Raw genomic sequence first — 14,083 nt, forward strand, 5'->3', positions numbered from 1 at the left:
ACCGGTCAGTCCTAGAGGAGATCAATCCTGAGTGCTCTTTAGAAGGCCAGATCCTGAAGCTAAAACTCAAATCCTTTGGCCACCTAATGAGAAGGAAGGACTCACTGGAGAAGAGCCTAATGCTGGGAAAGATCGAGGGCAATAGAAGAAGGGGACGACAGAGAATGAGGTGGCTGGATGGAGTCACTGAAGCAGTAGGCGTGAGCTTAAATGGACTCCAGAAGATGGTAGAAGACAGGAAGGCCTGGAGGAATGTTGTCCATAGGGTCGCGATGGGTCGGACACGACTTCGCAGCTAACAACAACAAGAATGAATAGAATCAGAATGGAATAGAATAGAATTAGAATAGGATATAATAGAATAAGGAATAGAATAGAATAGATTAGAATTAGAATGGAATAGAATAGAGATGGAGTGGAATGGAATAGAATAGAATAAGAAATAGAATAGAATAGAGAATGGAATAGGATACAATAGGAATAGAATGGGATAGGATAGGATAGGATAGAGAATGGAATTAGAATGGAATGGAACAGAATAGAATAGAATAAGGAATAGGACTATTCTTCCTTGTGCCTTTTTTTAATGACGGTTCTAATGTGAGGTGTCCCTTTCAAGTCCTGGGAGATAATAGAACCTAAGAAACTTGAAGGTCTCCAGTGTTGATCCTGTGTTGCCTAATATTGTAAGAAATTAACAGCTGCAGCTGTTAATAAGCAAGGCCAGCTGTTAAGCGAGCTTTGCCCTATGTCAGACATGTCAAACTCGCGACGTCGCGCGTGTCGGAGCTTTTTCTCAATTGCCTGCCATGGGGTAGGCACGGTTTCGTGATGACGCGCCCGGCCCGCGGGCCAGCAGTTTGACACCCCTGCCCTATGTTAAGACTTTTCTCACCCCTGTTAAGTGAATCGCTGCAGTTGTTAGTGAGTGACGTGGTTGTTAAGTGAATCTGGCTTCCTCATTGATTTTGCTGGTCAGGAAGGAGATCACGGGACTTTGGCACACTGCAACCGTCATAAGTATGAGTCAGATGCCAAAGGTCTGGATTTTGATCACGTGACCCTGGGGACGCCGCCACGAGCGTGCCGTCAGTGTGAGAAGTGGTCCTGGGACACATTTTTCCCCAGTGCCGTCATAACTTTGGATGGTCACTAAAGGGACGGTTGTAAGTTGAGGACTATCTGGACCTGGGCAAAGCCTCAGAGTGGCCCCTTATACCTTTATTTGTTCGTCGAAGTCGTTAATTTGGACCTAGTGGTTCACCAGTTAGAATCTTCAGCTGTCCCAAGGAAGGATTGGTTAATTTTCAGGACGTCATAAGAATTTTGTCTTCATTTTCTGCGGCTTTCAATCAATCAACCAGAATTGAGCAGGAAGGGACCTTGGAGGTCATCTAGTCCAACCCCCTGCTCGAGCAAGAGACCCTATACCATTTCAGACAGATGGTTGTCCAGTCTCTTCTTGAAAAACCTTCAGGGTTGGAGCATTCCCAACTTCGGGAGGCGCAAGAAGTTCCACTGGTTAATTGTCCTCACTGTCAGGAAGTTTCTCCTTAGTTCCAGGTTGCTTCTCTACTTGATCATTTTCCATCCGTTGCTTCTTCTCCTGCCTTCTGGTACTTTGGAGAATAGGTGGACAGGGCCCCCCCCACTCTTCTTTGAGGTAGCCCCTCAAATATTGGGAGACTGCTATCATCTCAGGGTCTGCCCCAAAGAAGAGGGAGTCAAGCTCTTCTCCAAAGCACCTGAAAGCGGGACAAGAAGCAACGGATGAAAAATAATCAAGGAGAGAAGCAACCTGGGAGTTAAGGAGAAACTTCCTGACAGTTAGAACAATTAACCAGTGGAACTCCTTGCCTCCAGAAGTTGTGGCTGCTCCACCACTGGAGGCTTTTAAGAAGAGACTGGACAGCCATTTATTTATTTTATTTTATTTATTTAGTTATATTTATATACCACCCTATTCCCTGAGGACTCAGGGCGGTTTACAGGGAAATTAAAAATCCAAAATACAAAAATTAAGAACCAAATTAAAAATATTAAATTGACCCTGTAGTCAGTTAAAAAGAACCCCAAATTAAAAATTTCTTCTCAGTCTGGGCCCGAGAGCTCAAAGAGCCAGGTCTTCAGGCCCCGGCGGAATGATCGGAGGTCGGGGGCAGTTCTCAGCTCCACCGGCAGCTGGTTCCAGAGGGCAGGCGCTCCTACCGAGAAGGCCCTATCCCTGGGTGTCACCCGCCGGCAATCTCTTACCGGCGGGACCCTGAGCAGACCCTCCCTGTGGGAGCGCACTGGGCGAAGGGCGTTTGATGCCGGCAGCAGGTGTTCCCTCAAATTTGTCCGAAATGGTGTAGGGTTTCCTGCCTGAGCAGGGGGTTGGACTAGATGACCTCCAAGGTCCCTTCCAACTTTATTGTTGTTGTTGTTGTTGTTGTTATTAATAATAATAATAATAATTTTCGTACAGTCAGCCAGATGTTCAGACTGGGTTTTGCATTTTTGTCTACCCATCGAGTCCTTACCAAGGACCCGGGATAGGCAGATGTGGATGTTTGATGGTATTATATAGATATCGTCACAGGATGGAAGCAGTTCCTACTAAGGCCGCCTTTTGCAATTGACTGATGGCGAATCTGTCAATGCCGATGATGGTGTCCAAGCGGTGCTCCAGTTGTTTTGGGATTGCACCCGAGGCGCCTCTTACTATTGGTACCATCCTTGCTTGCCTTTGCCACAGTCGTTCTATTTCTATTTGTGGGTCTTTGTATTTTGTGATTTTCTCCGGTTCTTTCTTGTCTCTTCTGCTGTCTCCAGGCACTGCCACGTCCACGATCCAGCCTTTTTTATCTTTATTATCAATGTTGTTGTTGTTGTTATTACACACACACACACACCGGTCCTTTTTTCCTTCTATCTGGACTGGCCAAACCCAAATTCTGCAACCGTCCTTCCTATGTTTGAGTCTCCAGGCCTTTAATCATCTTCTCTGCACTTTTTTTTTTCAAAGTCTCAACTTTCCTCTTCGCTAGGCTTCAGAAGTGTGCAAGTACTGTCATCCTTGACTTCCGTCCGTTCTTTTAGCGAACACTCAAGCTTGGAACACCACCGGAAAAAAAGTAACTTCCGGCACGCACGGCCATTGAAGCATCCCCACAGTTCATACCTGATCAAAATTCAGGTCTGTATTTAGGGACAGTTCAAGCACCCCAGGGTCACGTGATCAATATTTCCGACCCTCCCACCTGCCTTTTGGGGCAAGCAAAGTCAGCGCTGGAAGCCGGATTCCACTTAACAACCTCAGGATTGACGGAGCGGCCGGAGTGATTTGCTTAACAACGGTGGTCGTAAAACTGGCTTAGCGACGGATATCCTGGCCCCGATGATGCTCATATGTGGGGAGCTGCACATTACAGACGTAGGAGTGGTGTTTTTCTGTATCGCCGCCGCAAAATAAAACAGAGGTTGAGACTCTGGAAAGAGGGCAGAGAAGAGCAACAAAGACGATCGGGACTGGAGGCTAAAACATATGAAGGACGGTTGCTGGAATTGGGAATGTTTGGTTTAATGAAGAGGAGGACGATGGGGGACGTGATAGCGGTGTTCCAGTATCTCAGGGGCTGCCCCAAAGAAGAGGCAGTCAAGCTCTTCTCCAAAGCCCCTGAAGGCAGGGCAAGAAGCAACGGACGGAAAACAATCAAGCAGAGAAGCAACCTGGAATTAAGGAGGAATTTCCTGACATTGAGGACAATTAAGCAGTGGAACAAAAGTTGCCTTCAGAAGTTGTGGGTGCTTCAAGACTGGAGGTTTTTAAAAAGAGACTGGACAGCCCCTTGTCTGAAATGGTGTAGGGCCTCCTGCATGAGCAAGGGGTTGGACTAGAAGACCTCCGAGGTCCCTTCCAGCTCTATTCTGGTTGATTGATGGATTGATGTGAAGGTTGCAGAAACAGAGTATGTCTAGTTTAATGAAGAGAAGGACGAGGGGGGACAGGATAGCAGTCTTCAAGTCTCTCAGAGGCTGCCCCAAAGAAGAGGGAGTCAAGCTGTTCTCCAAAGCGCCCGAAGGCAGGACAAGAAGCAACAGATGGAAACTCATCAAGGAGAGAAGCAACCTGGAACTAAGGAGAAACTTCCTGACAGTTGGAACCAGTGGAACAACCTGCCTCCAGAAGTGGTGGGTGCTTTTAAGGAGAGATTGGACAACCGTTTGTCTGGGGTTGGACTAGATGATCTCCCGAGGTCCCTTCCAACTCTTTGTTATTCTGTTTAGTCCACGAGCGATTGACTGGTTTTGGGGCCAGAATTGTGCTTTTGGAAAGCTGGAGATTCTGTCCGGTAAACAGGAAGATCTTGATAGCGCCCCCCCCGCCCCCCGATTGCCCTCCTCGGTCCCCATCCGCATGCTTTCCCCACATCCCTTTTGCAGAAGCGCTGATCTTCGATCCGGCCAGCTGTTCTCCCTGGGGTCCGTCTGGAGGACAAGAGGAGAAGTGTGCAGCTGCCAGGACAGTTCAGAGGCCTTGTGGACAAACCCAGCGCTCGGCCTCCTCCTTCCCCAGCTGTGTTGACAAAGAGAGAGCCAAGAACTAGGAGGTGCTTTGCCCCATGCTGCTAGTCCTCAGCGTGCTTTTGGAGCAGGATAGGGTCCCTTCCCACACAGTTCCCAGGAGCTGAGCCAAAGAGACTGGCTTAAAAGCAAAGTTTAGCACGTCAGCGGCCTTCCCGCTTTCCTGCTGTTTCTCTCTGTCCAGGAGAGAGAGATTTGGACTAACAACAAGAAGAACAAGAATGAAGTTGGAAGGGACCTTGGAGGTCATCTAGTCCGACCCCACCCTAACCACTGCAGAGTTGTTCGTAAATGCTTTGTTTGCCCTCGGAACTGTTGCAGGAATTGGAAACGTCTAAATGAAAAGAAGGAGTAGGGGTGACAAGATAGCAGTCTTCCAATATTTGGGGTGGGGGCTCCCACAAAGAAGTTGGGGGTGTGTCAAGCTGTTCTCCAAAGCGCCTGAAGGCAGGACAAGAAGCAACGGATGGAAACTGATTAAGGAGAGAAGCAACCTGGAATCAAGGAGAAACTTCCTGACAGTGAGGACAATTAACCAGTGGAACGGCTTGCCACCAGAAATGGTGGGTGCTTCATCACTGGACTTTCCAGTTTCAAATTGTATTGAGTAGGGGGCTGGACTGGAAGACCTCTTAAGGTCTCTTCCAACTCCGCTTTGATTGCATAGCTTGCCTCCAGACGTTGTGGGTTCTTCCATCACTGGAGGCTTTTAAGAAGAGACTGGACAGTCACTTAACTGAAATGGTATAGGTCCGTGGTGGTGAAGCTATGGCACGCGTGCCACAGGTGGCACACAGAGCGCTCTCTGTGGGCACGCGCACCATCGCCCCAGTCCTTCACCTGGGTTTTGCTTTTAAGCCTCTGCCACCATGTGCAAAAAAAAAGGTTCATTTAATCAATCAATTTCAACTTCTCGCGGGGAAAAAAAAAGATCTCTCAAAGTTGGAATTGATTGATCGAACTTTTTAATTCCCACCCAGCCTGCCTTTGCCACGGCAGCCACGCCCACCCAACGGGCCACACCCACCCGGCACCCGACGATACCTAAGTGGGTTTTGGGTTGCAGTTTGGGCACTCGGTCTCTTAAAAGTTTCGCCGTCACTGGTATAGGTTCTCCTGTTTGAGCAGGGGGCTGGACTAGAAGACCTCCAGGGTCCCCTTCCAGCTGATTCTGATTTACATGCACCAAGTGCTAGGACTGGCTGGGATTTGCAAAGTAAATTTGGAACAAGAAGATAGAATCCTAAGACCCGGAAGGCACCTCGGAGGTCCTCTAGCCCAACCCAGCAGCCTTAACAACCAGCCCATCCTGGCCAATGTTTTTTTCCCAGCCTCTTGCATTTTTTTTCAGCTGCAACTAGAAACGTTTCCTGTTTTTTTGCCAGCCTGTGTCCTCCATCCTGGGAATCTTGCCAGCAGAGACCGTGTTTGTGTCTCTTGTCTCATCCCCGGGGCAAAAGTGTGTGGCTTGGCTCCATCCAGTCCCCTTCGGCCAGCATCGCTCCGCCTTGCCTGTGTGTGTGTGTTTGTGTGTGTGTGTGTGTGTGTGTCCCAATCCTCCGTCTGGCTCGGCTGCCCAGGGCAAGCAGCTCGGTTCAAAACAGCTTGGGCTTTTCAGGAACCTGCCAACCGGAGGAGGATGGAATCCGCCGGGAAGCCTTTTGCAAAATCCCTTGCCGGAGCCTCACAGGAAATCGTCCGTCCAGCCCGCTGTTAAATGTGACCTCCTCGCAGCCACCCCACCGAGCATTCCCGGCGAATACCATGGGGTGTTGTGTTGCAGGCTGGCCGACGGGGCCGGAGCACAGGATGGGGGGGGGAACCTCCCCAAGGACCGGCCGGAGGGGAGGAGAGGATGAACGACACGCCTGCTGGCACGCCAAAGTCTCAGCCTTGAAGCACAACAAGTTCATTTTTTATTGATTTGATTTATATATTTTTTTCGCAAGGAGAATCGTCTTCAGCCACTTGGCACGAGAACACTCTGCTCCGCTGAGCCGAGGGGGAAAAAAAATCCGGATTATTCACACACACATATACACACACACACACACGTACAGCAAGTCCTGTGGAGGAGGTTTTGTCTGGGGTGGGCTGGGGGCAAGCAGGAAGAAAGCGGATTCGGAGGTTTTTTGAAGCTGTCTTTTGGGTGGTGAAAAAGGGAGGCGACGAGGCAAGAAGGCAGGAGAAGAAGCGATGGATGGAAGCTCATCAAGGAGAGAAGCAACCTGGAACTAAGGAGAAACTTCCTGACAGTGAGGTCAATTAACCGGGGGAACAGCTTGCCACCAGAAATTGTGGGTGCTTCATCGCTGGAGGATTTTTAAGAGGAGATTGGACAAATTGTCTAGGGTCTTCTGCTTGAGCGGGGGGGGGGGGGCTGGACTAGAAGACCTCCAAGGTCCCTTCCATCTCTGTTATTCTGCATTCTAAATGGTATAAGGTCTCCTGCCTGAGCTGAGGGTTGGACTAGAGGACCTCCGAGGTCCCTTAGAGGGGCCACTACGAAGAAGAGAGGGGCGCACCTATTCTCCAAAGCGCCCGAAGGCAGGAGAAGAAGCAACGGATGGAAACTAATCAAGGAGAGAAGCAACCTGGAACTAAGGAGAAACTTCCTAACAGCGAAGACAATTAACCAGTGGAACTCCTTGCCTCCAGAAGCGGCGGATGCTCCAACACTGGAAGTTTTTTTAAGAAGAGCCTGGGCAGCCATTTGTCTGAAATGGTGTAGGGTCTCCTGCCCGAGCAGGGGGCTGGACTAGAAGACCTCCAAGGGTCCCTTTCAGCTCTATTCTGATTGAGAAGGACGGTGCAAGGGATGCTTTGCTGATGGATCCGGCTTTCCGTCCCTGCGGCTTCTGCCTCCTAGGATGGAAGACGGGGCTCCTCGCAAGGGAATTTGGGAGCCCCCGTGCCTAGATTTGTTCTGCTTAACCTCCAGCGAAGCCAGCCCCGGATCATTTGGGGAGATTGATTGAATCGTTTATAAGCAGGCTAGTTCAAGGATTTGGCTGCATCCCAGGCTGTGGCCGGGAATTCCAGAACTGCGACGGAGAAAAGTCTGGTTGAGTAGCAGAGGCCGACGTCTCCAAAGCACCAGAAGGCAGGAGACAAAAAAAAAACAAAAAACGGACGGGAACTCATATCAAGGAGAGAGAGAAGCAACCTTGAAATGCAGGAGGAAGAATTTCCCGACAGTGAGAACAATTCACCGGTGGAACTTATTGCCTCTGGAATTTGTGGGTGCTCCCAACACCGGAGGTTTTTCCAGAAGGGACTGGCCTTTGTCTGAAATGGTATGTAGGGGGTTGGACTAGAAGACCTCCAAGGTCCCTTCCGACTCGGTTGCTTTGCCCAGCCAGGATGCAGCGTTTCGAGGCTTGGCGTCGCTCCTTCCCTTTTCTTTCCCGTTTCCGGCTTTACAAGGTAAGGAAACCCCAGACGTCGGCAGCGCCCCCAAATTTCCCCTCCGTTGTCGCCAGGGGGGTCTTGGGTTCCAGCATGCAGCTTGGCTTGCTTGCTAGAGTCACCTCCCGTCCTCTGGGAAGCAATCTGCAGCACACACGCGCACACCCGTCCTGTGCTGGTTGGGCCCAATACGATGGACGGATTCAGGAAATTTGGGAATTTTAAAAAGGGGTGATTGGTTTTCTGAAGGAAAAGGAAGATATTGTCCCTGTGTTAATGTGTCTGCCTCCTACAGAGGACTGTTGAGCCTCCTTAGGCAGGAGAAGTCAGCTGTATAAGGGGATGTATAGACGCCTGAATTTGCCCATCCCCATATGCAGTTGGCAGACCCATATGTCCCTTCACCTTCCTTCATCTGCCAGTGTCAGTTCATTACCTAGTACACCTAGTCCTCCACTTACGACCACAGTTTCGAGTGATTTCCATTGCTAGCCAAGCGGTTGTTAAGTGTGTCAGAAAGGATTTTACAAGTATTTTTTTTCCACGGTGGTTAAGTGAACCATGCAGTCACTAGGCCAATTCTGTTTTCCCCGTTTACGGGTAGTCCTCGACGTATGACCTCAATTGAGCCTGATCGTTGTTAAGCGGGTTTTGCCGCAGCTTGCGACCTTTCTTGCCACAGTCGTTAAGTGAATCACTGCAGCGGTTAAATTAGCAACCCGGTTGTTAAGTGAAACTGGCTTCCCCGTGGACTTTGCTTGTCGGGACGTCGCAAAAAGTGATCCTGCGACCCTGGGGACACTGCTTCCATCATAACTATGAGTCAGTCAGTGTCAATTTTGATGACGTGACCGTGGGGATGCTGCAGTGGTCATAAAGTGAAAAATAATTCATGTCACTTTTTCCAGTGCTGAGGTAACTTTGAAAGGACACTAAACGAACAGTTGTAAGTTGAGGACAACCTGTACTTTGCTTGTCGGAAGCCGCCTGGGAAGGTCACAAATGCTGGTCACATAGCTCCCTGCAACCATACATGTCGGTTGCCAAGAGCCCAAATTGTGACCGTGGGGATGCTGCAACGGTTGTAAGTGCGAGGACTGATTGTAAGCCACTTATTTTCGGTGCCGAACGGTCGCTAATTCAAGCGGTTGTTAGTTGAGGCCTACTTGGCTAGTTGTATGGAAAGTCTAGATTCGGAGGCTTGTCTGTCATAAACCCGAGGACTGATTGCAAGTCACTTTTTTAAGTGCCAGATGGTTGCTAACTCAAGCGGTTGTAAGTTGAGGCCTACTTGTAGATCAGAAAGAATAGGTTCGGAGGCCTGTCCGTCATAAACCTGAGGACAGACTGTAAGTCACTTTTTTAAGTGCCACACAGTGACTAACCAAGCGGTTATAAGTCGAGGCCTACTTGTAGCTCAGACTTTTCATGGAAAGAGTCAGTTCGGAGGCCTGTCCGTCATAAACCCGAGGCCTGCTTATAAGTCACTTTTTTAAAGTGCCAAGCTCCCAGTAACCAAGCGGTTGTAAGTTGAGGCCTACTTATAGTTCAGAATTTGTATGGAAAGTCTAGATTCGGAGGCCTGCTAGTCATAAACCCAAGGACTGATTGTAAGTCACGTTTTTTAAGTGCCAGATGGTTGCTAATTCAAGCGGTGGTAAGTTGAGGCCTACTTGTATATCAGAAAGAATAGGTTTGCAGGCCTGTCCGTCGTCATAAACCTGAGGACTGATTGTAAGTTACTTTTTTTAGTGCCAAACTGTCAGATATCAAGCGGTTATAAGTCGAGGCCTACTTGTAGCTCAGACTTTACACGGAAAGAGTCAGTTTGGAGGCCTGTCTGTCATAAACCCGAGGACTGATTGTAAGTCACTTTTTAAAGTGCTAGCAATTGTAAGTTGAGGCCTACTTGTATATCAGAAAGAATAGGTTCGGAGGCCTGTCTGTCGTCATAAACCTGAGGACTGATTGTAAGTTACTTTTTTTAGTGCCAAACTGTCAGATATCAAGCGGTTATAAGTCGAGGCCTACTTGTAGCTCAGACTTTACACGGAAAGAGTCAGTTTGGAGGCCTGTCCGTCATAAACCCGAGGACTGCTTGTAAGTCGCTTTTTAAAGTGCCAGCAATTGTAAGTTGAGGCCTACGTGTATATCAGAAAGAATAGGTTCGGAGGCCTGTCCCATCGTCATAAACCTGAGGACTGATTGTAAGTTACTTTTTTTAGTGTCAAACTGTCAGTAACCAAGCGGTTATAAGTCGAGGCCTACTTATAGCTCAGACTTTACACGGAAAGAGTCAGTTCGGAGGCCTGTCCGTCATAAACCCGAGGACTGCTTGTAAGTCACTTTTTTTTCTGTCGTTCTACTTGTAGCTGAGCAGGTTTGAAGGCCTGTCCGTCAAATATCCGCCAGCTTAGCTCGGCTCAGCCTCCTTCTGCAAACAGATGTTCCCCAAATATGTGGGAACTGCAATGTGCGGAATTCCCAAAATCACGGAACGCCGGGCAATGCTGGCCGTTGATGGACAGTCGGTGAGAAAGGCCGAGTTGCGTAAGCTGTTTCTTCCGGCCTTCTCTTGTAAACTTCCTCAGTGTTGCAATGGAAATAAGAGTGACCTGACCCAATTCATCTCAAAAACAACACCGTAGTTACTCATTGCTCATTTCCTCCCCAGACTCCTTAAGTTTGCCTCTCGCCAAGGAATTCTTGGCAAAAAAATAAATAAAATTGTTTTTCATGGGTGCAACATCTGGGCTGCGATTCCTCCAGGGAGACAACGGAGGGCGGCAGAGAGTAAATAGCTGGGTTGTCTGATGCAGACTTTGGACGGGTGTCCGTATTCGGACATGCAGGTCAGAAAAACCTGTTTCGGCCACGCCGGGCGGCTTCAGAGCTGGCTTTGCGAGGGTTTTTGTTGTCCTTTTGGAAGTGGGGAAATTCCACCCCTTCAAGAAACAGAGCGGAAAAAGGCCTGAAGGAGAGAAAGAGGCAAGACACACCAAAGTCGGTTAAAAGCAGGGTGGATTTGATTGAGATCAAGTGGCTTTAAATCACGATGTTTAAATCACTGGTAAAAAGGCTTGCTTTCAACCAAGCCGATTTAAAATCGTAATTTATTAAAGGGCAGCTGTCATCCCTATCCTGGTGACAGTCCCGTTCCCTTTAATGGGACGGCTGGTGATGTGGAAGTGACACCACAAGGTGAGGGACGTGGCGGGAAGCAGGTGAGTGGATGCCCGCTAACAGGTGCTGCCAGGGTGGATCTGAAAATGACAGGTGCTCTTTAAACGTAAGGACTCATTCTTGCTGGCGGGTAGAATCTTTTTTTTTTTATTACGACGATTATTTGCAAACAAAATGAAGGTTTCCTATTTAGAACCATGAGCTCTGTCGGGTTAGTAAAACAGCGATATCAGAACCGATTTTAGGCTAACAGGTTAATCGCACATAATTGGGGAACTACTCAAAATTCTTTTATTTAATTGAAACACTTCGAGGCCTGGTACCGCTGCATTTCTCTTCAAGCAATCCTCCAGTTTGTAGTGTACGTAGATTTGCAAAACGATGGGATAAAGGAACATTCCTGAACTTGTGTTTTATGATTTATCTCATGGTTACTTACTGTGAAATTGCGTAAAAATGCATCAACGCAGTGCCAGTTATCTCGTTATCCCTTCATTCCCCCACTCTTGCTTTCTCACTCCTTCCTTTTCTCCCTTCCTTTCTTTTTCCACTCTTTCTCCTTCCTTCCTTCTCTCCCTCCCTCCCTCCACTCTTCCTTCCTTCCTTCCTTCCTTCCTTCCTTTCTCCGCTCCTTCTCCTTCCTTCCTTCTCTCCCTCCCTCCCTCCACTCTTCCTTCCTTCCTCCGCTCCTTCTCCTTCCTTCCTTCTCTCCCTCCCTCCACTCTTCCTTCCTTCCTTCCTTCCTTCCTTCCTTCCTTCCTTCCTTCCTTCCTTCCTTTTCTCCGCTCCTTCTCCTTCCTTCCTTCCTTCTCTCCCTCCCTCCCTCCACTCTTCCTTCCTTCCTTCCTTCCTTCCTTCCTTCCTTCCTTCCTTCCCTCCTTTCTTTCTTTCTCTGCTCCTTCTCCTTCCTTCCTTCTCTCCCTCCCTCCACTCTTCCTTCCTTCCCTCCTTCCTTCCTTCCTTCCTTTTCTCCGCTCCTTCTCCTTCCTTCCTTCTCTCCCTCCCTCCCTCCACTCTTCCTTCCTTCCTTCCTTCCTTCCTTCCTTCCCTCCTTTCTTTCTCTGCTCCTTCTTCCTTCCTTCTCTCCCTCCCTCCCTCCACTCTTCCTTCCTTCCTTCCTTCCTTCCTTTCTCCGCTCCTTCTCCTTCCTTCCTTCTCTCCCTCCCTCCCTCCACTCTTCCTTCCTTCCTTCCTTCCCTCCTTCCTTTCTTTCTCCGCTCCTTCTCCTTCCTTCCTTCTCTCCCTCCCTCCCTCCACTCTTCCTTCCTTCCTTCCTTCCTTCCTTCCTTTCTCCGCTCCTTCTCCTTCCTTCCTTCTCTCCCTCCCTCCCTCCACTCTTCCTTCCTTCCTCCGCTCCTTCTCCTTCCTTCCTTCTCTCCCTCCCTCCACTCTTCCTTCCTTCCTTCCTTCCTTCCTTCCTTCCTTTTCTCCGCTCCTTCTCCTTCCTTCCTTCCTTCTCTCCCTCCCTCCCTCCACTCTTCCTTCCTTCCTTCCTTCCTTCCTTCCTTCCTTCCTTCCTTCCTTCCTTCCCTCCTTTCTTTCTTTCTCTGCTCCTTCTCCTTCCTTCCTTCTCTCCCTCCCTCCACTCTTCCTTCCTTCCCTCCTTCCTTCCTTCCTTCCTTCCTTTTCTCCGCTCCTTCTCCTTCCTTCCTTCTCTCCCTCCCTCCCTCCACTCTTCCTTCCTTCCTTCCTTCCTTCCTTTCTCCGCTCCTTCTCCTTCCTTCCTTCTCTCCCTCCCTCCCTCCACTCTTCCTTCCTTCCTTCCTTCCCTCCTTCCTTTCTTTCTCCGCTCCTTCTCCTTCCTTCCTTCTCTCCCTCCCTCCCTCCACTCTTCCTTCCTTCCTTCCTTCCTTCCTTCCTTCCTTTCTCCGCTCCTTCTCCTTCCTTCCTTCTCTCCCTCCCTCCCTCCACTCTTCCTTCCTTCCTCCGCTCCTTCTCCTTCCTTCCTTCTCTCCCTCCCTCCACTCTTCCTTCCTTCCTTCCTTCCTTCCTTCCTTCCTTCCTTCCTTTTCTCCGCTCCTTCTCCTTCCTTCCTTCTCTCCCTCCCTCCACTCTTCCTTCCTTCCTTCCTTCCTTCCTTCCTTCCTTCCTTCCTTCCTTCCCTCCCTCCTTTCTTTCTTTCTCTGCTCCTTCTCCTTCCTTCCTTCTCTCCCTCCCTCCACTCTTCCTTCCTTCCCTCCTTCCTTCCTTCCTTCCTTTTCTCCGCTCCTTCTCCTTCCTTCCTTCTCTCCCTCCCTCCCTCCACTCTTCCTTCCTTCCTTCCTTCCTTCCTTCCCTCCTTTCTTTCTTTCTCTGCTCCTTCTTCCTTCCTTCTCTCCCTCCCTCCCTCCACTCTTCCTTCCTTCCTTCCTTCCTTCCTTCCTTCCTTTCTCCGCTCCTTCTCCTTCCTTCCTTCTCTCCCTCCCTCCCTCCACTCTTCCTTCCTTCCTTCCTTCCTTCCCTCCTTCCTTTCTTTCTCCGCTCCTTCTCCTTCCTTCCTTCTCTCCCTCCCTCCCTCCTTCTCTCCCTCCCTCCCTCCACCCTTCCTTCCTTTCTTCCTTCCTTCCTTCCTTCCTTGGTTCACATGGTGTAGTAAGATGGAGGGTTTGTTGTCACTGTGTGTTGGGGGGTGGGAGCACTAAGGCAGGCTCAGCTAATCTCAATGTACACATGGTTGTTCTTTCTTTCTTTCTTTCTTTCTTTCTTTCTTTCTTTCTTTATTTATTTATTTATTTATTTATTTATTTATTTATTTTATTAGATTTATATACCGCCCTTTCCCGAAGGACTCAGGGCGGTTTACAGGGCATTTTAAAATCACATCAATACAAAATACAAAGCTAAAAGACCATTAAAAGATTAAGTTATCCCTGACAATAAAGGTCCGTTTCGTTTCCCTTCCTTCCTTCCTCCACTCTTGCTTTCTCACTCCTTCCTTCCTTCCTTC

At 49.0% G+C, this 14,083-nt stretch overlaps 1 protein-coding gene across 9 annotated transcripts in view; it reads left to right on the forward strand.

Annotated features, from left to right (window-relative positions):
* TNK2 (tyrosine kinase non receptor 2) overlaps positions 1–14,083 on the forward strand; it is a 108,874-nt gene that overhangs the window by 34,356 nt on the left and 60,435 nt on the right. The window contains exon 1 of one of the 9 annotated variants that reach the window (XM_081329420.1): positions 7,972–7,992. The exons of the other annotated variants lie outside the window; for them this stretch is intronic. The gene's annotated coding sequence lies outside the window, so the exon portion shown is untranslated. Of the gene's footprint in view, positions 1–7,971; positions 7,993–14,083 lie in introns of those variants that run through there. 9 annotated transcript variants of the gene reach the window in all.

Source organism: Vipera berus (genome assembly GCF_964194415.1).
Source record: "Vipera berus genome assembly, chromosome: 5".
Taxonomy (NCBI): Eukaryota; Metazoa; Chordata; class Lepidosauria; order Squamata; family Viperidae; genus Vipera; species Vipera berus.